This window comes from Lactuca sativa, chromosome 4 (assembly GCF_002870075.4).
Source record: "Lactuca sativa cultivar Salinas chromosome 4, Lsat_Salinas_v11, whole genome shotgun sequence".
Taxonomy (NCBI): domain Eukaryota; kingdom Viridiplantae; phylum Streptophyta; class Magnoliopsida; order Asterales; family Asteraceae; genus Lactuca; species Lactuca sativa.
This window is the reverse complement of record NC_056626.2, coordinates 78537090-78561918: the sequence shown is the minus strand read 5'-3', so window position 1 is coordinate 78561918 and position 24829 is coordinate 78537090. Positions and strand designations below refer to the sequence as shown.

The following is a 24829-nucleotide window of genomic DNA, read 5'->3' as shown; positions in this document are numbered from 1 at the left end:
CATACTTATTGAAACAAGTAAGCTTTTTTTATAAAATATTAAAACAGAATAAGTCAAATGTGAGTAGGCTTTCATGCATATTATCTAAAAGATACATTTCTGGTAAAACTATAAATGAAGAACTAGACTATGATAATAATCAAATAAATTCTATTGAAGAAACTATTGATAGCATAGAACAAAGTTTAAATGATTGGACAATACTAAAAAAATATAAATACAATATATAAAATATGAACTTTCAATTATTTTCAAAGTTAATCAAAATGACCGAACAAACTGTGTCTATTGGTCAAAATCAACAAAATTTAAATCTATTATCACTTAGATCTATTTTAGAAGATAGAAAAAAATATAAATTTCTTCACATCAGTTTAGTACAAATTACTATTAAACCTTTATTTAGAATTGGTATTGATGCTCTCGTTCTCCTAATTTTAAGAGATGAAAAACATAAAGATTTTCAAAATTTTATTTTAGCTATGACAGAAACAAATATTGCTAATGGACCAATTTATTTTAAATGTTATCCAAATTTTTCTGTAGGATTATTCGATAAAAATATATTAGATACCTTAGTTTTAACCGTAGAAACAAAAAACCTAGAATTTAAAGATAATACCAAGCCTTTAACAATAATCTATTGTGTTTGTTATAAAACAATGACATCCACGTTAGAGCCAAGAACCCGTCTATCAAGCCCAAGAAATGAAACAATTATTTTTGAAGCAAATACTAATCATACTAAGGTTCATATGCCTAAAAGACTTAAATGGTCGGAAATTACTCAATCATGTAATTGGAATTTACAAAACTTTATTGAACCAAAGGCTTTAGATTCTTCAAAACAAATTTCTAATATTATTGAACATAATGATGGATCGGTTGACATAATTTTTTCTTCAATAATTTTTTTATCATTATGATTTTCAACAAATTCGATTTCAGAAGTTGGTACATCAAAACCTTCATTTTCAAAATCAAGATCTTTAAAACTAAAAGCTATTGATTATACTAATTTCATTCCTAAACCACTTTATCAAGATGAAAAAAATAGTGAAACTAGTTTACCTAGTCCCACTAAATTTGATTTTATAGATGAATTTTAAAACTTTAAGCAACGAATATGAGTAATAAAACTCAAATATATTGTAATTTCAATAACAATTATAATACTAATTTACTTAAAATTTTTTGTCAAGACTTAAACACTTCAACAAAACACTTAAAAGAAAAGCAATTAGAAATAAAAGAATTAATATCTAAAGGTTAAAATCATACTGCAATTCAATTAGTTAAAATAGGAAGACTAAAAATTAAGATTGGTCATTTTAAAAAGGTCATAAAATGTATCAATTGTTCAATAAATCATCTTACTGACAGTTTATTAATTTGCTAAATGAGTTCTAAAATACAAACTAATTGTTCTAAAAATAATCAACTATGGAATAACATAATAAAAAGACATTGGAAAATAAACTCTAATATGTGTAAAAATATTCAACATTTAAAAGATTCAAGATCTCACAAGAAACACTATTTATTAAAACTACAAACCAATAGCTATATGTATGATAAACAAATAGAAAAAATTTCTCGATTAATTGAAATGATCAAGATATACAAACAGTCAAGAAATCATAATTTAGAAACAATAATTATGTTTCTTCAATCCTAACCAAAACAACTTGTTAATATGGATTTTTCTAAACAAGAATATGATGTTAAATTCAATTACTTAAAAAATATTGAATATTATAAAGAATATAATAATAAGAAAAGAGCTTGGCATAACAAAGAATTTTCATATTATTTAAGGTTTCTACATTTAGGAATTTGGAAAGATTATGTTTTATCAAACAAAATTTATTCTCCATTTTTTCAATGGTTTGAGTTATTTTATGCTCCTAAACATAATATTGATTATCCATTCAAAAATGATTTTATTACTCCTATTTTTAATAAAAAAAATACATAGAAAGTGACTCTAATCAAGAAACTATTTCAAATTATCCACCAAAAAAGGGATTATTATTGTTAAAGATATTTTAACAATTCCGCTAGTAAAAGTTCCAAATCAACAAGCAACTAAAAAAAATTTGCAAAATATTATTTATCAAAACAATTACTCAAATGAAGTTTTAACAAGCATTGGAGAACAATTAGATAGAATAGAAGAAAAGATTTTAAAAGAAAAACCTTTACAAAAGACTTTAACAAATTTAGAAATAGAAACAACAAAAATAAATAAAACATTAAAAAATATGGAATTACAATTATTCAAACAGAATGAGAAAAAGGAAGATGTATGTTTAAATAAAAAGGAAGAAGCAAGTTCTAGTAATTATTCAAATATTAGCTTTGTTCCTTATCTAAATGAAGGAAATTTTAATTTAGGAAATAAAGACTTAATAGATGAATTAGAAAAAATACTTTCAAAATTAATTTATTAAAAATATTAATACTCTCAAGCAAATAGCAACTGATGAATCTGAAGATATTAATAGTGATAGCGAAATTGACATTAATACTCTCGTGCAACAATTTACAAATAATCAAGATATTAATCAACTTACTAATGAATTTTCTAAATTGAATAAAATTAATCAATTCGAATGTTACACATTTGGAAGAAATCAAAAGCCGAAACTACGAAATTATTGGAATAGACCTTTTCTTCCTGATATTCAAATTGAAGAAAGAGCATTCCAGTACGATCATTCTGGCTATGATGGAAATTCTGTTTACGAACGGAATATCAATGGATGCTCTAAACATCAAATAGTGAATATTGTCTAAGAAATAACTATGACAGCTAACTCTTACAAATCAAAAGCTAATACTCAAATTTAAATTGTTAATATCATTATTTATGGGTTCACTGGAACTCTTAAAGGTTGGTGGAATTTCTATGTTACACCAGAAGAAAAAAAAATAGGATTTTAACTGCTACTAAAACCATAATAAAACAAGAAAATGGTCAACATATACAAACTCTAGATGAAGATATGGTTAATACATTAATTTTTGCCATTATCAAAAACTTTGTTGGAGATCCTACTACGTTTCAAGAAAAAACTTCTGAAATATTAATGAATTTACATTGTAGAAAACTTACTAATTTTAGATGGTATAAAGATAATTATCTTGTTAAAGTCTTTTCAAGACCTGACTGCAAAGAAGCTTATTGAAAAGAACACTTTATTGTTGACCTTCCAAATTTATTTGTAGAAAGAGTTAGACAAAAACTAAGAGAAAGCTTTAATAATCAAATTCTTTATCAAAATTTAACTTATGAAGATCTAATCAATTATATTAATAAAGAAGGATTACTAATTTGCGTAGATCTTAGGTTTAAAGAAAAACTTAAAAAAGGTAGAATCAATAGTAAAAATGAATTAGGAAATTTCTGTCAACAATATAGATATCAGCCTTTAACTGGTCCATCCAAATGCAATAATTATATTAAAACAAAAAATATTAAATTCAAAAGATGAAGTTCGATATTTTTCCGGTGCCTGGAATGACACCCAAAGAAACTATTCAACGGTCAAAAAAGAAATTTTAATCATTGTTCTATGCATAAAAAAAGTTTGAAGATGATTTATTTATGAAACAATTTTTTATTAAGAATTGATTGTCAATCTGCAAAATCAGTTCTATGCATAAAAAAGTTTGAAGGTGATTTATTTTCCAAACAAATTTTTGCTAGATGGAAAGCCCTTCTAGCCAACTTTGATTTTGAAATAGAATTTATTAAAGGAGAAAATAATTCACTTCCAGATTTTCTTTCTTGTGAATTTTTTAGAGGAAATGAGTTCTTCCTCTTCATCCTCCAAAACAGATGACCAGAAGTCTATTTCTCAAAAAAATGTACCTTTTCCTCCTCGTCCAAATAGATTTTCTTGTTTATCTCCAGAAAACAAATCTGTACTTTTTACTGATGTTCTTCAAAACAAAGAATCAAAACTTGTCACTTCTAATATTTCTCCAATCAAGACTGTTAGTCCTTTTATCAAATCTCCATCCTCGTCTCCTTTGGAAACTCAAAGAAATTTTCATTCTACTAAGACTCCATATATTATAAATCCAAATATTAAAAGAATTCAAATTCTTGAAGTCTCTCAGATTTCAAAGTTAAATCAAGGATTTCATATTCTCACTGATCATCTTTTTGGTCGAGGGAAAACCTTTTATTCTAATCCTTATAAGACCAAGGAATACTATCAAACCATTCGTCAAGAATACAGTTCTATATGCTTCACTTATCGTTCCACTTCATCTGAAGGAACAATTGATTACAGTAAAGCTCAAATTCTCAAGGTCATTTCTCCTCAATATTGGTCAATAAATCCTCATTCCGAAAAGATCTTAGTAGGATACCCTGCTTACCCAAAATATTCCTATTATGATTATCAAGAAGCCTGGTCCAAAGCATTCCTTGTACGCAATTATTCACATTATTGGTTTATCTTTTTTGATCTAAACTTTTACTATGAATACCCCAAATGATTCGTATAAGCTCATGGGCTTAATACCAAAATGTCTACCTGATAAAGTTTTGAATGGATCTCTCAAATTCAAAGAGTTATTTGTTCAACCCATCCCTGGATATGAATATCTATTACAATTTTCCATGTTATTCAAAATTCCATGGATTATGTCATGGACTTATAATTATCAAGAAGCAAAAGACATTTCTCCTCCATGGCTTAACTACCTATATAAAATAGAATGGTGGGAAAAATTCAAACTTCTTCAAGCCAACTCAACGAAGATAATCAAATATTATGAAGAAATCCATCATTCTACAAATGCAAAAACAGGAGAAATCAAGAACGCTCCTCTCCCTGATCCTAAACTAGTAGCTAGAATTCTTAACGGTGCCCGTTCGTCACAAGAAGAACTTCACTATTTATTAAAAGATATTCCTAGATCCCCTATAGAATCAAATGAATCCGCTCCAAAAACTCAATTACTTCAAGAAGCTCAAGACCCGTTTGATGATCAATACGAAGAATAAAACATTCTATATTTTATTTTGGTGTATACCTTCAATGTAGGGTATTTCGTTTCAATGTTTTTCAAGATATCTAGTTTCTCAAAAAATGGGATACTGTACATCATGTATGTATTTAATATACAATGCATGCATAAACACTTTTATCAAAATACATATTGCAGGTTTGTTATCATTATTTGCCTCAAGAATTTACAATTCATAAGGGTGTCGGCAATATAATTGAAGAATTGACTACCACTATGAAGAATTGATAACCATTATGACATGAAGACAAAACAAGAGGACAAAAACATTGTCTAAAGAAGAATGATTTGACAACCATTATGGCAAGAAGACAAGAACATTATCAAAAGAAGAAATTTTATTCTAACCACTCATGCACATGACAAAGAAAAACTATTCAAGAAAAGATTCGGTAAACATCCGGTTACCAAGATCAAGAGCAAAAATCTTCTATAAATTGAGTTAAAGTTTTTAGTTTAACTCATTCGAAAATTTTCACTCTCTCAAATGCATAGTTCATGCCTAGAAAAAATCCTACTATTTCTCTATCTACCTCTCGATGTTCAAAGTCTCTAGATTTCCAGATCATCCGTTCTCAAAATGCTTGTACGGATTGTATTCCAAGTCTACTCAAAGAAGGTACTATTTAAAAAGTACTTTATTAAATTCTTGTTATTATACTTTTGAATTCATTTTCTCCTACAAATATTTTGGTTATTTACTATGATTATTTCATTTCGAATTTGTATAACAATTAATTCCACAAGATTTGAGATGTTTGTTAAAATAATTTTTTGTTTAAACAATCAAGCTAGTCATATTATTCAAGCATGATTAGAAGTATTTCTTATTCCGCATTTATATATATATATATATATATATATATATATATATATATATGTATATATATATATATGTGTGTGTGTGTGTGTGTATATATATATATATATATATATATATATATATATATATATATATATATATATATATATATATATATATATAGAGAGAGAGAGAGAGAGAGAGAGAGAAAAGACAGGAAGGATCATTTGAGAAATCATAGTTTCCAGAGAACGTGAGAACTGAACAATAGCCGTTAGATCAAAATAATAAAAGGTTAAGATGTATGATGATATTTTTGTAAATAATTAAAAAAAATCGGACACGGTGGGTATCTTATGAAATTAGACAAGGGGCATTTTAGGGATAAATTAATTAATATATTTCCCCAAATTAAATCTCTTAGATTCACATCAAATGCAACTTCTCTCTAATTCTCCACTTCATCTTGCTTCTTTGACGACGGATTTATGATCTCCGATGATGTACCTGATTTTTCTCTGATGGCTTTGATCTTTCTCCAATGGCTTTAATATATTGCGCATCCGCCTTTAATGTAACCAAGAAAGAAAAATCGAAGATCGTTTTATCAGATACATGGCTATCATCAGACTCCTTCCACTCCGATCAATCACACCAGACTACTCTATAGGTTTTCACTATTCTTCCTCTGGTCTTCGCTCCTTCATCACCGGAGATCTCTCTCCTGCACATCGATCCGAATTTCATAGAACTTTAATCCAAATCGATCCTTGATGATGGTCGTAGCTTTCAACTGTTCCATATGATCTACCTTTTTCTTGACGACATATTACTAGCATCAGATTGCAAGTAAATCCTACTACATGCGAAGAGATCTTCGGAAAATTAGGGTACGCAAGATTCTGTTTCTCTTACGCCTTTTTTATTTATTGATTTCAATTTGTGTTTGGATCAACTAAAGTTATGAGATGAAATTGCTTTAGTTTGTAGAATTAAGGCCCAATATATGCGATTTGGTTATCTAATAAATGAAAATGAAGAGGTCGAGGAGTAAAGTTTTTGGTTTTTGTTGTACAATTCATTTGGCTGATTATTTTTGTTGAATTTGTATAAATATTCCATGCTCACCATCAATCTTATACTAATGATTTTGTTGCAAACTAACTATTATACTTGTAAAATGGAAAACATATTCAACCTTTGGTAAAATTTATGGAATATGGAACCAGTATGATCCTATCTGCAACTCCATAACTTCCAATTTTAGCCTTGGAATTGCTCCAAAATCCATATTCAACCGAAGTCCTTGTAATTCATTAACCATCATATGGTAATTAACCATGTAATTCACATATGAATTACATGTGATTCACATGTAAATCATATGTGATTCACATATGAATCACATGTAATTTTTTAATATCATGTACTTCACATGTAAATCATATGTGATTCACATATGAATCACATGTAAATCACCAGTGAATCACATATGAATTACATATGAATTACATGTGATTTACAGGTAAATCACATGTGATTCACATGTAATTCTCATATAAATCACATGTAATTCACATGTAAATCACAAGTGAATCACATATGAATTATATGTGATTTACATGTAATTCACATATGAATCACATGAGATTCACGTGTAAATCACATGTAACTCACATATAAATCACATCTAATTCACATGTAAATCACAAGTGAGTCACATATGAATTACATGTGATTCACATGTAATTCACATATGAATCACATGTAATTCACTTGTGATTCACATGTAACTCACATATGAATCACATGTAATTCACATGAAAATCACAAGTGAATCACATATGAATTACATGTGATTTACATATAAATCACAAGTGAATCACATATAAATTACGTTTATATGTACATATGCTTTTTGTGTGAGCGTTCTTCGTTAATTATCTTTTTAATTTTTCGTGTATGTTTCACACTTAAATCTTAACGATACAATCACAAGTGAATCTTAAAATATACAATCACATGTGAATCTTACATGAGTTATACGTATGTATTTTTGTGAATGTTCTTGCATTAATGATTTTTTTTTTCTTATAGATTTGGAAGAATTTTGGGAAAATATTGAAGAGGTGAAAAGTGATAAAATTGAAGAAAATATAGAAATCTGAACACGAAGACATGAAAGCGATTTTAAATTTTGTAGCATTTTCAGTTTTTTATATTTTATTTTCTATCGAATAAAATACTTGTACTATTATGCTTATAGATTAGTAAGTAAAAATGTGTTTTTTTATTATGTAGTTACGAATATTCTAATATATGAAATATGTATACATGCACTTGAAAAAATATAAATATATGCTCCTAAAACATTAATTTTTTCGGTTAAAAATTATAGTGTTTTTTTTCAAAAAAATTCTAGTTATTATTATTATTATTATTATTATTATTATTATTATTTACTAAGTTTATAAAACTTACTGTTTTTTTTATAAAATGCAATTTTAAAGAAAAAATGTTTTTTTTCTAACTTTTTTTTTAAAAATTTATGTTTTCTAAAAAATTAAAAAATTTGAATTTTTTTTAAAAGAATGAAAATTATTATTTTTATAAAATATTCTGAAATTTTGATTTATAATGTTAATTTGAGAGTTTTTTTATTAATATTTCCAATAATATTAAAGTTAAATGGGATTGGTAAGACCTTCATGCCCTTAATGAGTTAATTATGATCCAACACTTCACCTTTAGTTCTCGGGTTCTTAGGAAACTATGAGTTCTCAACGGATCTCACCCATATATATATATATATATATATATATATATATATATATATATATATATATATATATATATATATATATATATATATATATTTTCTTAATGAGTTAATTATATATATATATATATATATATATATATATATATATATATATATATATATAAAAGGTTATATTCATGTGAGACAGCCTAATTTTGTGAGATTGTGAGACCACTTTTTTCTAGTGAAATATTCTAATATTTTAGTGTTCATAAAAATTAAATATGTGTAATATTATAATATTCTAAAACAATAATTTAAAGATATTTTACATTGAAATATTCTAAAACATATAATGCTAGAATATATTGCATATTCTATTTTTACGAGCAATAGAATATTAGAATATCTCAATAAAAAAATTTGGTGTCACGGTCTCACCAAATTATGTTCGTCTGAAATGAACTCTTATATATATATATATATATATATATATATATATATATATATATATATATATATATATATATATATATACTTAAACTATTAATTTAAATATAACATTATAGGGTCAACTTAAATATAAAATTAAGTTTAACTTAAACAACCCAAAGAATATTTTGTAAATAGTTAAAAATGATAAATTGTAGTGTCTTTCTTATTATGATTATAAGTTATCATACTATACTTATAAATGAAACATTTTCCCAATCACTTCATGCATTTGAAACCCCTACACAAATTTCCAAACACCTCATGCATTAAAAACTCCCACACATTTTCACATTCAAAGTAATTAATCACACATCACACACTTTATATAACTGAAATTTTGAAGCTACAAATGAAACTATGGATGGTAAATTTAGAGCATGACATGAAGGATCAATTCACTTTGCTCCTACATACTTATAAATATGTTCCCAATTCTGATGAAAATTTGGCAAGGATGATGAAATAAAACCAACTCGTACATTGTAATTAAATCCTTTTATATCATTCATTTCATACCTTCCACTTGATGAGAATTGTTATCGAGATTTAGAAAGCAATCATGATTGTATGAATGAAAAGTAAGAACACAGAAAGTAAATATTAATTAGATCTTATATTGATGAAGAACTGATTACAAACTAAGCAGAGAGAAATTGCGAATGATTAATAAATCACTCGTGTATTCGATATCTCTACTTCTAACCTCAGTCCCTATTTATAGGAAACCTGGGTGTATAAAAAATATACTAAGTCCTGAACTATACGCTTCGCACAAATGAAGACTTAGTAAAATAACTAACATGCGAAACTAAAGAAACAAACATTTCGACTTTTACAACATCTAGTCTCTACAATCTCCCCTTTGTAAACAGTCGAAACTATTCAGTTTGTGAGATGTTGAATAGCTGAGTGCATTGTTCTTTGAATTTCTGAATACCAAGTTATTATATTTTTAAGCTCTTTCCTGTCTCCATCATTATTCTTCGAGCAATTATTCATACGAACAATGAAATTCGTATATTGCGAAGTGGTGTATCTTTCAATCTCTGAGACTTTGAATAAAAACTTCTTGGGCTTCCCCTTCATATCTCTTCCTGCGAAAACCATGCCAAAAGGTTTAAGGCATATTTCTCCATCCGCATACTTCTTTAACTCCGTTTGAGACAAGGTTGATTCCCAAGAAACAATAACTTTTCTTCCGAGAAGTGATGCAAGTTCTTCATCAGTCAAAGCCAAGCAATCATAGTAGTTATCTATGAATATCTTGATATGTGCGAAACCGAATCTGAACACATCAGTATCATATCCTTTCAGCTTGTTTTCTTCCATGTCTTTAAGAATAGATGCCACTTGAATGAGATCATTTAGATTCATCAAGGGAAAATCAGCTATGGTAAAATCAAATTCCTTGTTGTCTGCATGAACCACGAAATATCGAAAGTTTTGAAGCATGTTCTCGAACATAACATCCTTCTTGATTGTCAGAACTTTCTTGATTTTCATTAAAGACCAAACTTCCTCTTGATCCTTCGCAAGTACAGCATGAAATCTGATCTTCAAGTAAGTGTATTCATCAACATTTTCAATTTTTTCACTTATCTTGTACTGCGCCGTAATAAACATCATTTCGTTTATTGGAAAATCAAGTTGGCTTCTGTCTGAGTTTGCCACATCAAAACTCCTTCTAGGCTTTTTCTCAAACTCGTACAAATGACTCCGTGTTACTTTGGATTCAATGGTCTCATAAGAATATAACTTCGCAGGATCACCCTTGTTCATTGTTGGTGGGTCATTTGCTCTTTGCCTCATAATACTCTGTACTTGTCTTAATCTTTCCATTTCAGCTTCTTCCTCTGCTTTCTTTTCTTCTTTTGATTTTTCATAGGCTACCCCCTTTCCTTTTCCAATATCCTCACTTTGAGGTTTCGCACTTGAACTTCCTCCTTCTTTTAAACCAATTGTAATTCCTTTGGTAATTGGTTTTGTTGTAGTTACTGTTGAAGAAATTGGCTTTGTGAGCACTGGCAAAGATGTTTCAAGTTGGGTAGAAATAAGCTTTCCTACTATTTTCGCATCTTCTTCTTTACTTCCTTTTCTTTCTCCCCCTTGCATCCCTGTGAAAGCAGGTGGGGCATTCTTCGGTAATATGGAAGTAAAGCTCGTGATAGGAGCCAATGCCTTCTGAATAGCTTGCTCCAAAGTGTTGACTTTAAGAGTTAAGAATTCAGGAGTAAGGATAGATTGGTGAGAAGATTGCGAAACAAAAGTTTTTAATTCAGTCACCAACTGAATTAGTTTATCAAACTGCTCCTTATTTTCCTTATGTTTGGCTTCAATAATTTGAGCAGATGGTTGATAATCAGTGACAATTTTGTTAAGAGCTTCAGCAACCACATCAACCCTCTTTTGCACCTCCAAATTTTGAGAATTAAGATCTTTAAGCTCTTTTGCAATCTCCTGCTTTAACTCTTCAACTTTAAAATTAACATCTTCTCGAACCTTTTTGAAATCCTGTACAAAAAGAACATGACGTTCTTTTGTAACATTTTTCAATTCCTTAACAACACCATCAAACGATTTTCCTTGAGCTTGAATGCGAAGCTCATTGTTCTTGTCAGAATGATCAACTTTGCCAGTTATTCGTTTCTCAGCAGCTTTAATCATTGACTCAACTTCTAAACTTGAAATGGAAGACTTAGTGCCCGAATCGGCTTGTGATTGAATAATAGCATTTAACTTTCGATTCATGATTTTGAATTGCTTTCCTGACATAAGCATATGGTCAGGTATCTCCTCCTCCTCTGAATCAAAATGTAAAGCCTCAAATGTTCCTCCAAAACCTCCTCCTTCGGTTTCGTCATCAGACATAGCTTGCGAAGGTTGTGGATTTTCGGGTGATTGCGATGGAAATAATGTGGTAAATGGATGTTTTAAAGGATGATCAAATATGGATGATGTGGTTGTGCTTGTATTTGGAAGAGAAAATGGTGGTAATGAATCAGATAAAGTTTGCAATGAGATGGGTAATGATGCAGATAAGATGATTGGCATTGTAGTGTCGACACTCGTGATAGGTGCCCCCGTATCAGATACTGTTCCAAATGTAGTAGACCACATCTTGTATTATGATATCATCATGATTCTAAGTTTAAGCTGGTGGGATACACTGACTCCGATCATGGTGGTTGTGACATTGATCATAAAAGTACTCCATGAGGAGCTCAAATGCTTGGAGATATATTGGTAAGCTGGTCCAGGAAGAAGCAAACATCAATGGCTTGTTCTACCACTGAAGCTGAATATGTAGCCGCTAGAACGTGTTTTGCTCAGAGTCTATTGATTGAAAATCAACTCTTAGTTTATGGTTTAACTTCTCAAAGACTCCCATCTGCTGTGACAAACTACTTCGATTCAGATGATACATAATCAAGTGCAATATTCCAAGACCAAGCACATTGATACCCGTCATCACTTCACTGGGGACATCGCTTAAAAAGGAAAAGTGGATTTGTTATACATTCTATCAACTGATTAGCCGACTGACATTTTCACCAAGGCATTAAACAAAAAGACTCTAAACAAATTGATTGAAAATCTTGGCATTCTTTTAATGACTTAATTGATTTCTAACTCATTTGATTTAACATTGATTCTTCTTTCTTTCTAAAAACATAAAAACAAATGTTTTTTTATTATGTTTATGAAATTTTACATAGTTTGCTTAAGATCTGCTTTTAGTATTTACAAGTATTCTCTTTTCTCTTTTATCTATCTTTCAGGCCTATCTAAGATTTATTTGCATCTCCTTTCTCTAGAGTTTTCAGGTCTGGACTCATCCATAAAGTTCTCAATGCTCTTAGTGTTAAAAAAGAGTGGAATCATGTCCTCTTATTCTTGTGAATACCCTACTTCTGCTCCACTCACTGTTATCGATGCAAGGAGCAACCATCAATACAGTAAGTCTTGTTTTCATTTACTAACTCATAATCCGATAAAACCTCGAATGCCTTGTATTGATCTTGACAACACGATGGTTTCATGGATTTAAGCCAGTTAACTCATTGGTTACAAAGATTGTTTTCTGCTCCTCATTTTCTCTTGATGAATATGAAGCTTGGCACCCACCTATAATGTTTCAATGATAAATGGATTCATCGCTCTTGGTTTATAGTGAGATGTATTGTATGTTGATGTGTTTATCTTTTCTTGTGTTTACTTTTATATCCATACTTGAAGGGTATATATCTTGAAGAAAGGAAATTAACTAATGTGTAGTTATTTCAAAAGATTTATCTTTGTTGATACTACACAAAAGATTGTCTGCTTTTGTGATTCTTCTGAAAAGGCTATGAAGAGGGCCTCTAAAAAGGCTGTATATTTCTTTTTCTTGTTTAACTAAATATTTTGTTGCATTCTTATACTATTTATTGTACCATATTAAGTGAATTGACTATGAACTTTATAGTTATAGTCTGTAACTTAACTCTATGATACAGAAGTTAAACCACTTCTTGTGATGAGTTAACACCGTTTATGATTCACGATGATTCCACCTCAGCACGACTGAAACAATGCATTCTTTCCTTAATGTCTTCTTAATATAACTTGACGATTCAATGTGATATACCACACACTAATAAAAGTTTGAAACTCTATGCCGATGGTTAGTCTATGTACCATAGGCTATCACACATACCAACCCCTTCTTGCCCTTATATTCTTCTTTAAAGCTTTATGATTCAATGTAATGTACCATACGCTGATGAGAGCTTGAAAAATCTATGATGATGGTTAATCTAAAACACCACAACTTATAACACGCATCTAACCATTCTCTCCATAAATTCTTCTTTAGAATTTTATGATTTAACGTATGATACCATACGCTAATTTGAAAAATCCGTGTCAATGGGTATATGATTATCCATGATATATTACACTCACCTACCCACTCTTTCCCAACAATTCTTCTATTAAGAGGCTAATGATTCACTATATTAGCCATACATTGATAAAACTTCGACACTCTTTGTCGATGGGTACATTTCATACCGGAATGTATTACATGCACCATACAATTCTCAACCTTTTCTTCTAATAAAAGTGATTAATGAGTCAACATATGAAACCACACACTGATGAAATCTCGCAATACTATGTCAATGAATAGTAGTTCAAATCTATACTATTAGGAGACATCACAATCTTACTAGAATGCAAGCTGCAATTCTGATACTTTAGTCACTTCCTTCAAACCCGTATTTGTTGCTGATTTTAAAAAAGGGGTGAATCTTGCTAAAGCTGAAGAAACTACTAAATATTATTGATCTAAAGAAAAGAAAAATCTAAGGGGGAGTCAAGCTGACAGCAACATTCTTAGCTCTTCATCTCTTTGCCTGTCCGTTGCGATTCATAAATGCTGCCTCAACTGCTTCACAATCAACAATGAGAAGTCATTCATATTCTCATGGGGGGGGGGGGGGGGGGGGCATTCATTAAAGTTGAAGAACTTAAATTTTCAATCTTACTCTCAGGGGGAGCACAAGCTAAAGGATTCATTGAAGGATAGTTTTGACATTATCAGATAGGGGAGATTGTAAGGCCACACCTTATGATCTGATGAGTCAAACACTATTCATGCTATCTGTCAACGTTAGCGTCTACATCACTATCAACGTCAGTGTATCAAGTCTATTAGCGTTAGCGTGAAGATATTTATTCTATGTGATCTTTTGTATATTAGGTAATGATACATATATGTACAAAATAAATAACAGATCCAATATCTTTGTGATAAGAATTGGTTCTTAGTATAGATTAGATACAATCCCTTCAATCAAGGGATATACATGTATAGATTAGTATATAATCAACATTAGGGTAAACCCTAATGTTGAGCTCATCTTGGTGACCGTCTTTTTTCTTGGTGAAACAAACCGTTTCTTGGTGAAAGATAATTTGGAGAATTCCTTGTGTTCTTTACTTTATGTTATTTATTTGATTATATTAGTTTGCTTTTGTTCTTTATACTTGAAGTATACCCGATCGATACAAAACTTCATATATATATATATATATATATATATATATATATATATATATATACATACATACATACATACATACATACATACATACATACAAATATATGTATGTATGTATGTATACACACACATGTTATAAGTGGTGTGAATCGAAAATGATCCATATCCAACCCATTTAATAAAAGGGTAAATGGGTATGGGTGGTAAACGGGTAAATGAATTGAAAATTAAGATATGAACCCATAAAATTCTTATTGGTTTGGAACAAATTAGGGTAAAAAATCGCCCATTGACAACTCTATCTAACAAGGGTAAATGTAAGATCTCTATCAACATCAAAAGCCAAGGGATTCCCCTTGTTTTTCAATAACTGCTTTGAGAGCTTAAGGTTTTTGGCCTTACCTATCGTCCTTTTTGCTGGAACAACTGACAAATATAATTTAAAAATATCAGCACTATAGTTTATAATAAATGAATAAATACATTAATTAAATAAATCATAATAAGACATACTGTAACACCCAAAGTCAGGAAGGCCAAGAAAGGAAAGAAAACCCTAATTTTAAGGGACAGCTCGTCGAGTCCAAGGAGGAACTCGGCGAGTCCGAGCGGGATCCGGGTCAAGGAGTAAGTGACCGACTCGGCGAGTCGGCCAAGGAGACTCGGCGAGTCCGGTCTGAATGAGGAAAACCCTAAATCTGGGACTTGGAGCCTATTTAAACGTCTCATTCTCTCCCTTAGGGTTCCTATACTGCCTCCCTCACCCAGAACACCGAACCCTAAGCCCCATTCTTGCTCAATCAAGCTTCCAAGCCATTTTTGGGTGATTTGAATGAAGAAGAAAGAGGGAAATCATTGAAGCTTCAAGGACTGGCCTTAGATCTGGAGTATGTGGAACCTTTTTGAGTTATTGAAGGTACTAAGTCGTTTCCTTCATTTAGATCTATTCTAGTTGTAGGTTTTGGGGCTTTTTAAGCCATGTTTAGATATCCCTTTGAGTTAGAAGCCAGATCTGAATTTGCTACTTCAGATCTAAGCACATTTTGGCCTTGTGAAGCATAAAGTATCTGCCCTTGAGTTGATTATAGAGCCTCCTTGCCTTAAACCCTAGTTCATGGTGTATTTAGCCTAGATCTCCTTCTCTACATGTAAAGTTTGCAACTTTACGTGAGGAATAGGCTTGGGAAGGGTAGATCTACAGTTTGGAGTCCATGCATGACTCAAAAGCCCTCTGCATGTATGAAGATCTGAATGGAATCGGCGAGTCCTTTCAGTGGACTCGACGAGTAGCATGAAGATTAGGAGGAACTCGACGAGTGGGATGAACAACTCGTCGAGTCGGTTGAAGATTACCTTGGACTCGGCGAGTCAGGTTGCGAAACCCCCAAACCCTTCGAGTTGAGACTCGAATCAGTGAGTCGAGTGGAGACTCGGTGAGTTGGACAGGTCCGGACTCGGAAATCGGTAGACTCGGCGAGTCGAGTCGCGAATGGAAGGACTTTGAGCATATGAACTCGGCAAGTCAGTAGGTAGACTCGGCAAGTAGGGTTGACCTGGAAGGTTGACCTTGACCAGGACTTTGGCTTTGGCCAAAGTTGACTTGGTTGACTTTTGAGAAGCCGGTTAGGCTAAGTGTTGTATTGATATTGGTAGCTCGGGGAGCTAGCGGAGCAGCGGTTCAGAGAATTGTGGGTCAGCATCCAGAAGATTATCAGCAAGTTCAGCAGTTCGAGGTGAGTTTCCCTTTTTGTGAATGGGTCTAAGGCTACAATGCCGACTCATGTAGTTATGAGTAGAAGACCCGGGGGTTATCCCTAGGCACAGTATGCTAGTATGATATTCAGGACGAGGTCTAATGATAGCGGGCGGGTGCCCAGGGAATGGTTTATATGATAGTTTATACTTGTTGTCTGTGTGATACATGTATGTGCCTGGTAGGGAGGTGAGTGTGGGCGAGGTCCCGTACCTCACCAATAGCAGAGGGTGGATGGTGTTCCACATCTCATTAGCAGCAGAACAGGGGCAAGGCCCAAGCTAAGCAAAGAGTGAGTGTGGGCTGGGACCGTATCTCACTACCAGTAGGAGTGTGGACGGGGTTCCATGACTCACCAGTTGCAAGAGATGGGCGAGGCCCAAGATAGGCGAGGCCTTTAGAGCAGGATTCAGTAGCATATGATTAGTTTATGTGTTGTGATATGTTATGTGTTAGTATATGTTGGTGGGCGAGGCCCAGTGACAGGCGAGGCCTAAGCGAAACATATCTGTATCCGATCGGGGCTCGAAGCCAGGCGGGGCTTGGAGCGGCGGGGCCGTTGTAGCGGGCGAGGCCCGAGGCAGGGGGCGAGGCCCAATATGTGTAGTATGTGGTTATGCATGGTATGTGGTAGGGTGGGGAACTCACTAAGCTTCGTGCTTACGGTTTTCAGTTTTGGTCTCAGGTACTTCCTGTAGCGGAGGGAAGAGCTCGGGGTGATCGCATGGCACACACCATAGATTAGACAGCCTGAGAATGTTTTACTCTGAAAACGAACATGTGTTTTGGAAATTAATACTCTGATTATGTTTTGGAGTGATGAATTTGCTTTAAGTAATGTTTAATTAAAAGAAATTTTAAGTATTGAATTTTGGGATGTTACAAGTTGGTATCAGAGCCTTGGTTTGAGGGATTCGGGCACACTCTCGGGTGTGTCTGAACTCAAACTAAGGAATTGGTATAGAAATTTTCAAAATGAAAGACAGTTTTGTAAAAAGAGTTTTGAGAAAGAATACAGTTTTAGAAAAGCAAAAAGAATTCAGAAAGAAAAGAACTTTGAAAAGAGAAAAGGGGTGTGGTGCATGCAATCAGCCGAGCTCAAGTAAGTACCCCAAAATACCCATACACGTTTATGTTATGATTATCAGTTAGTAGAACAACATGCTAGATTAGGACTACGGATCTAGGGAGGATGCCTTATGTTCCTATTATATGTGCTTTGAGCTGCATGATATTGCTGATTAGACAGCAGTAGGATAGCCTGTTTAGGTTATGCTTGAGTTTATGAGTTTGTGATGCATGCTAGTACAGATTCTTGCTATGTGGATATGATTGCTTGAGTATGTTATGGTTAGATTTTCCTTTGTCTGAATGCTGCTTGCTTTGTGCATTGTGGGATCCTGAGTGATGGGAGTTAGCCATTAGGTGAATACGTCACGTCACATGTGATCAGGGTTGAATAATCTCAGAGTACTGGATTTGGCCCTATTGCGTAGCTCTTGTCTGAGTCCAACCGTTGTAGGGATGAGTCTTTTACTCAAAGGATTATCTGAGCCTCGTCACATGTGATGGTATTCAGGTGATGGCTATTTGGCATCACAAGGAGGCCTTCAACAGCTGAGGACTGGTTTGAGTTGAGTCAGAGGTTTCCTAGGGTAAGCCTAGGATGAGATAGTGCTGGGAGCAGTAGTAGTAGAAAAAGGGACCTGGTGGAGTCGAAGCAATCCTTGAGGAAAGTACGGATAGATGTGGAAGGTAGTATGGGCCCATACTATTGAAAACAGAGGATCCGTACTCGATTCGGGAATGGCCGAGACAAGACCAGGAACTGGTAGTGCGTGTGTTTGGTCTCGCAGCAGTTATAAGTATTCTAATAGTGGTTGTGGTATATTTCCAGCATGGTGACGATGCGAGAGAGGCCAATGGGCGGATCAGGTGCCGACGAGGGATCAGGCTCGGGTTCAGGAGTCGAGCAGCTCGAGGAGCGAATGAGGGAGTTGATATCAGTGGAGGTTACGCGCAGTATTCTAGATCAGGCTCCTTTGATCTTTGGCACGGTCAAGGAGGGTATATTGGAGATTTTGGATGAGAGGTTGGGAGCCTTCCGTACCAAGATGATGGCTTTGATGGGAGCGCGTACCTTGACATTTCGAGAGTTCAGGGCTTTCGGGGCTCCAGATTATCATGGGGCTAGGGACCCCATCGCTAGCAGCAGATGGTTGGCTGATGTTGCCAATGCATTCCGTACGAGCCGGTGTCCTGAGGAGGACAAGGTCAGACTCGCCTCCTGTCTTCTGAAGGACAGAGCAAGGGATTGGTGGGAGGAGATCGGTCATGCTTTGGGGGATGATGCCATGATGGATGCGATGACATGGAGCGATTTCTCGGCCAGGTTGAGGGCGGAATTTTCGCCAATTATTGAGGTGCAGCAGTTGGCACGGGAGTTTCAGGATTTGACGCAGTCCACTGAGACTGTGGCAGAGATCACCGCCAAGTTCAGGGAGAGGGCTCTTCTTGTGCCATAGTATGTCGCGGATGAGGAGATGAAGAAGGCCCGATACCTTGAGATGTTGAGGGATGACATTAGGCAGTTTGTGAGCAGGTCCAGCTGCAAAACGTTGGAGGATATGATCGTGCGAGCTAGGCAGAGAGAGATTGATTTGGAGCAGATCCGGAAGAGGAAGCCGGATGAGGTTCAGGCAGCCACATGTTCGGGAAAAAGGCCCAAGGGATCGGATTCGAGATCGAGGGATTATCAGGACCGCAGCCGGTGCGAGAAGTGTGGCAGGGTGCACGGGGGCGCGTGTAGGAGTGGTAGCGGTGGTGAGTCTGGCTGCTTCAAGTGCGGTCGGACTGATCATTTTAGCAGGGATTGTACTGTTACCACCACACATGGATTAGACTTGATATGTTTTCACTGCAATTAGCAGGGCCACAGGAAGGCCCAGTGCCCCAGTTTGTTTCCTGCAGGACGGGTGATGGCACCTGCCCCTGCAACTTTGAGGATCATAGACGGCCGTCAGGGCCGTGCAGAGGCGCCTGCGGTAGGAGGCAGGGCTTTTCAGATGACTGCCTTAGAGGCGCAAGCAGCATCGGACGTTGCAGGTATGCAATTTCCATTTTTAGTTCTTTTATTTGTGCATGATTATATTGTTATGGTTCTGCATCATTATCGGTATGAGTATTTTATTTTTGTGCGGCTTGATCGTGATCGAGTTATATGCCATCTGCATACCTTGGATATTTGAATGGTAGTTAAGGGGTGGGCTCTATTTGAGAAGGTTACATAGGATGCAGTAACTGTAGCATGCCTGGGAGGGACTTGGTATGTCTCACTAGTTTGGAGCCGTATAGTTTTAGAAATGGATTGATTAGACCCCTAGCTATGGTAAGCTTGGGGTTCCTCAACATATTGATTATGGGATGGTAGCAAGGATTGAGATTTCTTTTCGAGCATTGAGCAGCAAGGGGTAAGCAGGATCAAAGTGGGGGAGAATCCTCCGAGTGTACAAGGGTAAGAGCACGAAGATCTTGAATGAGTGAACGATCTCTATGAAGGAAAAAAGTAGTATAGAGTTTGATGGATTGAGGATTTCAGGGTTGGGAGTTTGAGAAACTCCCCATCAGCTAGTGCATGTAATGGTGATGGTTAGTATGTGGTTGGGAATTCAGGTTGGTGGATCGCCTGTAGGACTCGAGAGAGTCGGAATGAGGATCTTGAGAACTGATAGCACGGAGTGCTTTCGTATTAGCAGTCAGTGGTAGAAAGTATTGTAAGACTACGGGGCAGCCGTAGCATTCACTAGCAGTCAGTGATGGAAGGTGATGTAAGACTGCGGGTAAGCCGTAGCATTCCATAGTAGCTTCATTAGCGGAGTTGGGGCGAGACCCTTATCTCCTAGTGATCAGATAGGGTTCAGGAATGGGTAGTGGATGAGAATGATAGGGAGTTTGCCTGTATAGCTCCAGAGAGGTGAGACCTTGGGAGAGGCCGCTCCAGGATATAGTTGGGTTAGACCTATGGGCGAGGCCCGTATGTGAGTAGCAGTATAGGTGAGACCTGAGAGCAGGGTTGCTCAGTAGTATGGTTGGGTGAGACCCGTGGGTGAGGCCCGAGCGAGAGTGGTTAGACAAGTAAGGCTAGAATGATGGAGGCGGGTGAGACCCGTGGGGGAGGCCCGTGAATTTTAGCAGCACAGGTGGGACCTGGTAGGGACCTTAGTATCAAGATAGGGGATCAAGGATCCCAGGATTGTAGTGCCAAAATGGCAGAATAGATTGAGCAGTTATAGGTGGTCGAAGCTTCTTCGAAAGTCGCTGGGAGCGACTAGGAGTTGTGTTGGGACTAGCGACCGGTGGGAGCCGGTAATCCAGATATTGTTAGGTTGGTAGGGACCAGGGTGGTCTCAGTTCATCCAGAAGGCAGATAAGGAATAACAGAAATTTTCGGTCAATAGCAGTTCGGGAAAGTAGTCTATGGTGGAATTTAGTTAGTTGATCGTGGGGTGCTCGACACCAGATTATAGTAGAAAGAAATGCCCAGTGGATACTGGCGATAATGACCCGTACTGGAGGTAGCGGGAGTAATGGATTTGGTGAAGATAGGATCTTCACAGTGGCAGAGGAAATAGTCGGTTATGGAGCATCGCCTTGGGAAGGCAAGGAAATTGCGCAAGGAAGGAAAGGGTGAACCCCTATGGGGTCAGTGACATTGCGCAAGGAAGGAAAGGGTGAACCCCTATGGGGTCAGTGCAGTACTCGGAGAGTACCAGAAGGATTGTCGGTTGAGTAAGTTATGTTTCCAGAATGTTCAGGGTCAGGGTTGACCTGAGATTATTATCCGCAAGGATTAATGTTAGTCGGAATGACCGGGCGAAAGACCAGCGAAGGTAGGCAGCTGGTGTTGGATCAATTAGTAGAGTATTGGAAGCAGATCGCAGGCGGTTGGCCATAGCAAACTTCGAGGACGAAGTTTAGTTTAAGTGGGAGAGAGTTGTAACACCTAAAGTTAGGAAGGCCAAGAAAGGAAAGAAAACCCTAATTTTAAGGGACAACTCGTTGAGTCCAAGGAGGAACTCAGCGAGTCCGAGCGGGATCCGGGTCAAGGAGTAAGTGACCGACTCGGCGAGTCGGCCAAGGAGACTCGGCGAGTCTGGTCTGAACGAGGAAAATCCTAAATATGGGACTTGGATCCTATTTAAACGTCTCATTCTCTCCTCCAGGGTTCCTTTACGGCCTCCCTCACCCAGAGCACCGAACCCTAAGCCCCATTGTTGCTCATTCAAGCTTCCAAGCCATTTTTGGGTGATTTGAAGGAAGAAGAAAGAGGGAAATCATTGAAGCTTCAAGGATTGACCTTAGATCTGGAGTTTGTGGAACCTTTTTGAGTTATTGAAGGTACTAAGTCGTTTCCTTCATTTAGATCTATTCTAGTTGTGAGTTTTGGGGCTTTTTAAGCCATGTTTAGATATCCCTTTGAGTTAGAAGCCAGATCTGAAGTTGCTACTTCGGATCTAAGCACATTTTGGCCTTGTGAAGCATAAAGTATCTACCCTTGAGTTGATTATAGAGCCTCCTTGCCTTAAACCCTAGTTCATGGTGTATTTAGCCTAGATCTCCTTCTCTACATGTAAAGTTTGCAACTTTACGTGAGGAATAGGCTTGGGAAGGGTAGATCTACAGTTTGGAGTCCATGCATGACTCAAAAGCCCTCTACATGTATGAAGATCTGAATGGACTCGGCGAGTCCTTTTAGTGGACTCAGCGAGTAGCATGAAGATTAGGAGGAAGTCGACAAGTGGGATGAACAACTCGTCGAGTCGGTTGAAGATTGCCTTGGACTCGGCGAGTCAGGTCGCGAAACCCCCAAACCCTTCGAGTTAAGACTCGAATCAGTTAGTCGAGTGGAGACTCGGTGAGTTGGACAGGTCGGGAATCGGAAATCGGTAGACTCGGCGAGTCATGGACTGACTCGGCGAATCGAGTCGCGAATGGAAGGACTTTGAGCATATGAACTTGGCAAGTCAGTAGGTAGACTCGGCGAGTAGTGTTGACCTAGAAGGTTGACCTTGACCAGGACTTTGGCTTTGGCCAAAGTTGACTTGGTTGACTTTTGAGAAGCCGGTTAGGCTAAGTGTTGTATTGATATTGGTAGCTCGGGGAGCTAGCGGAGCAGCGGTTCAGAGAATCGTGGGTCAGCATCCAGAAGATTATCAGCAAGTTCAGTAGTTCGAGGTGAGTTTCCCTTTGTGTGAATGGGTCTAAGGCCACAATGCCGGCTCATGTAGTTATGAGTAGAAGACCCGGGGGTTAGCCCTAGGCACAATATGCTAGTATGATATTCAGGACGAGGTCCAATGATAGCGGGCGGGTGCCCAAGGAATGGTTTATATGATAGTTTTATACTTGTTGTCTGTGTGATACATGTATGTGCCTGGTAGGGTGGTGAGTGTGGGCGAGGTCCCGTACCTCACCAATAGCAGAGGGTGGATGGTGTTCCACATCTCATTAGCAGCAGAACAGGGGCGAGGCCCAAGCTAGGGAAAGAGTGAGTGTGGGCTGGGCCCGTATCTCACTACCAGTAGGAGTGTGGACGGGGTTCCATGACTCACCAGTTGCAGGACATGGGCGAGGCCCAAGATAGGCGAGGCCTTTAGAGCAAGATTCGTAGCATATGATTAGTTTATGTGTTGTGATATGTTATGTGTTAGTATATGTTGGCGGGCGAGGCCCAGTGACAGGCGAGGCCTAAGCGAAATAGATCTGTATCCGTGCGGGGCTCGAAGCTAGGCGGGGCCTGGAGCGGCGGGTCCGTTGTAGCGGGTGAGGCCTGAGGCAGGGGGCAAGGCCTAGGATAGCGGGTGTGGCCCAATATGTGTAGTATGTGGTTATGCATGGTATGTGGTAGGGTGGGGAACTCACTAAGCTTCATGCTTACGGTTTTCAGTTTTGGTTTCAGGTACTTCCGGTAGCGGAGGGAAGAGCTCGGGGTGATCGCATGACACACACCATAGATTAGACAGCATGGGAATGTTTTACTCTGAAAACGAACATGTGTTTTGGAAATTAATACTCTGATTATGTTTTGGAGTGATGAATTTGCTTTAAGTAATGTTTTATTAAAAGAAATTTTTAGTATTGAATTTTGGGATGTTACACATACCATCCTCCTCGTGCTAGCTACGACCAAAGTCTGTTGGAGGTAGTGGATCCTCGCTTCCACCATCTCCGTCACCAAGACCCATCACTTTGACCATGATGTAAAACAACACAATTAATCTAAACCCTATATCTTGGAAAATTATAAGATATAAAATAAAAAAAACAATATGAATAAAAATTTAAATTTAAAATAGGAATCCAAATAAAGTTTGTATTAGAAATAAACATCTACATATAAAGTTTTCTACAACATAGAAATGTTTTTGTTGCCGCGTCTTTAATACGTACATGTGAATGCCACAAAAGCTTAAGCTCTTCCATTAAGAAAACATCAATGTCCTTTCCAGGTGGGTTGGGAATCAACAAGGACAACATGAATGATGACTCTTTCATATAACTCCATGGTGGCAAATTGTATGTGGTGAGTACGACTGACCATGTGCTATGTGGATCACACATGTTACTAAATACATTAAAGTTGTCAGCTGTAAGCCCTAGGCATACATTACAAGGTTCACTCGAGAAGTTAGGATAATTTATATCAAATTCCTTCCAATGCGATCCATCAATCGGATGACGCATCACACCCTCTTGGAGTCATCCGATACTATGCCAAACCATATTTTTTGTAGTGCACCTTTAGCAATACAAACTTCGTAGTTCAGGGGTCACACGAAAGTGTTGTAATACCTTATGAGCTAGCTTTTTCCCTTTGTTTTTTAACGATACACTAACTCTCTTTACAACCAGGACGATTCTACAATTAC

At 36.0% G+C, this 24829-nt stretch overlaps 1 long non-coding RNA gene across 2 annotated transcripts; it reads left to right on the top strand.

Moving 5' to 3' along the window:
• Nucleotides 1-5472: 5472 nt before the first annotated feature.
• LOC122197318 (uncharacterized) lies at nucleotides 5473-8227 on the top strand. 2 transcript variants are annotated; one of them, XR_006190447.1, is made up of 3 exons: nucleotides 5509-5665; nucleotides 6273-6738; nucleotides 7946-8227. It is a non-coding gene; the product is annotated as an uncharacterized LOC122197318 (long non-coding RNA). The 2 variants fall into 2 exon arrangements; XR_006190446.2 differs by having other exon boundaries at nucleotides 5473-6738.
• Nucleotides 8228-24829: the final 16602 nt, after the last annotated feature.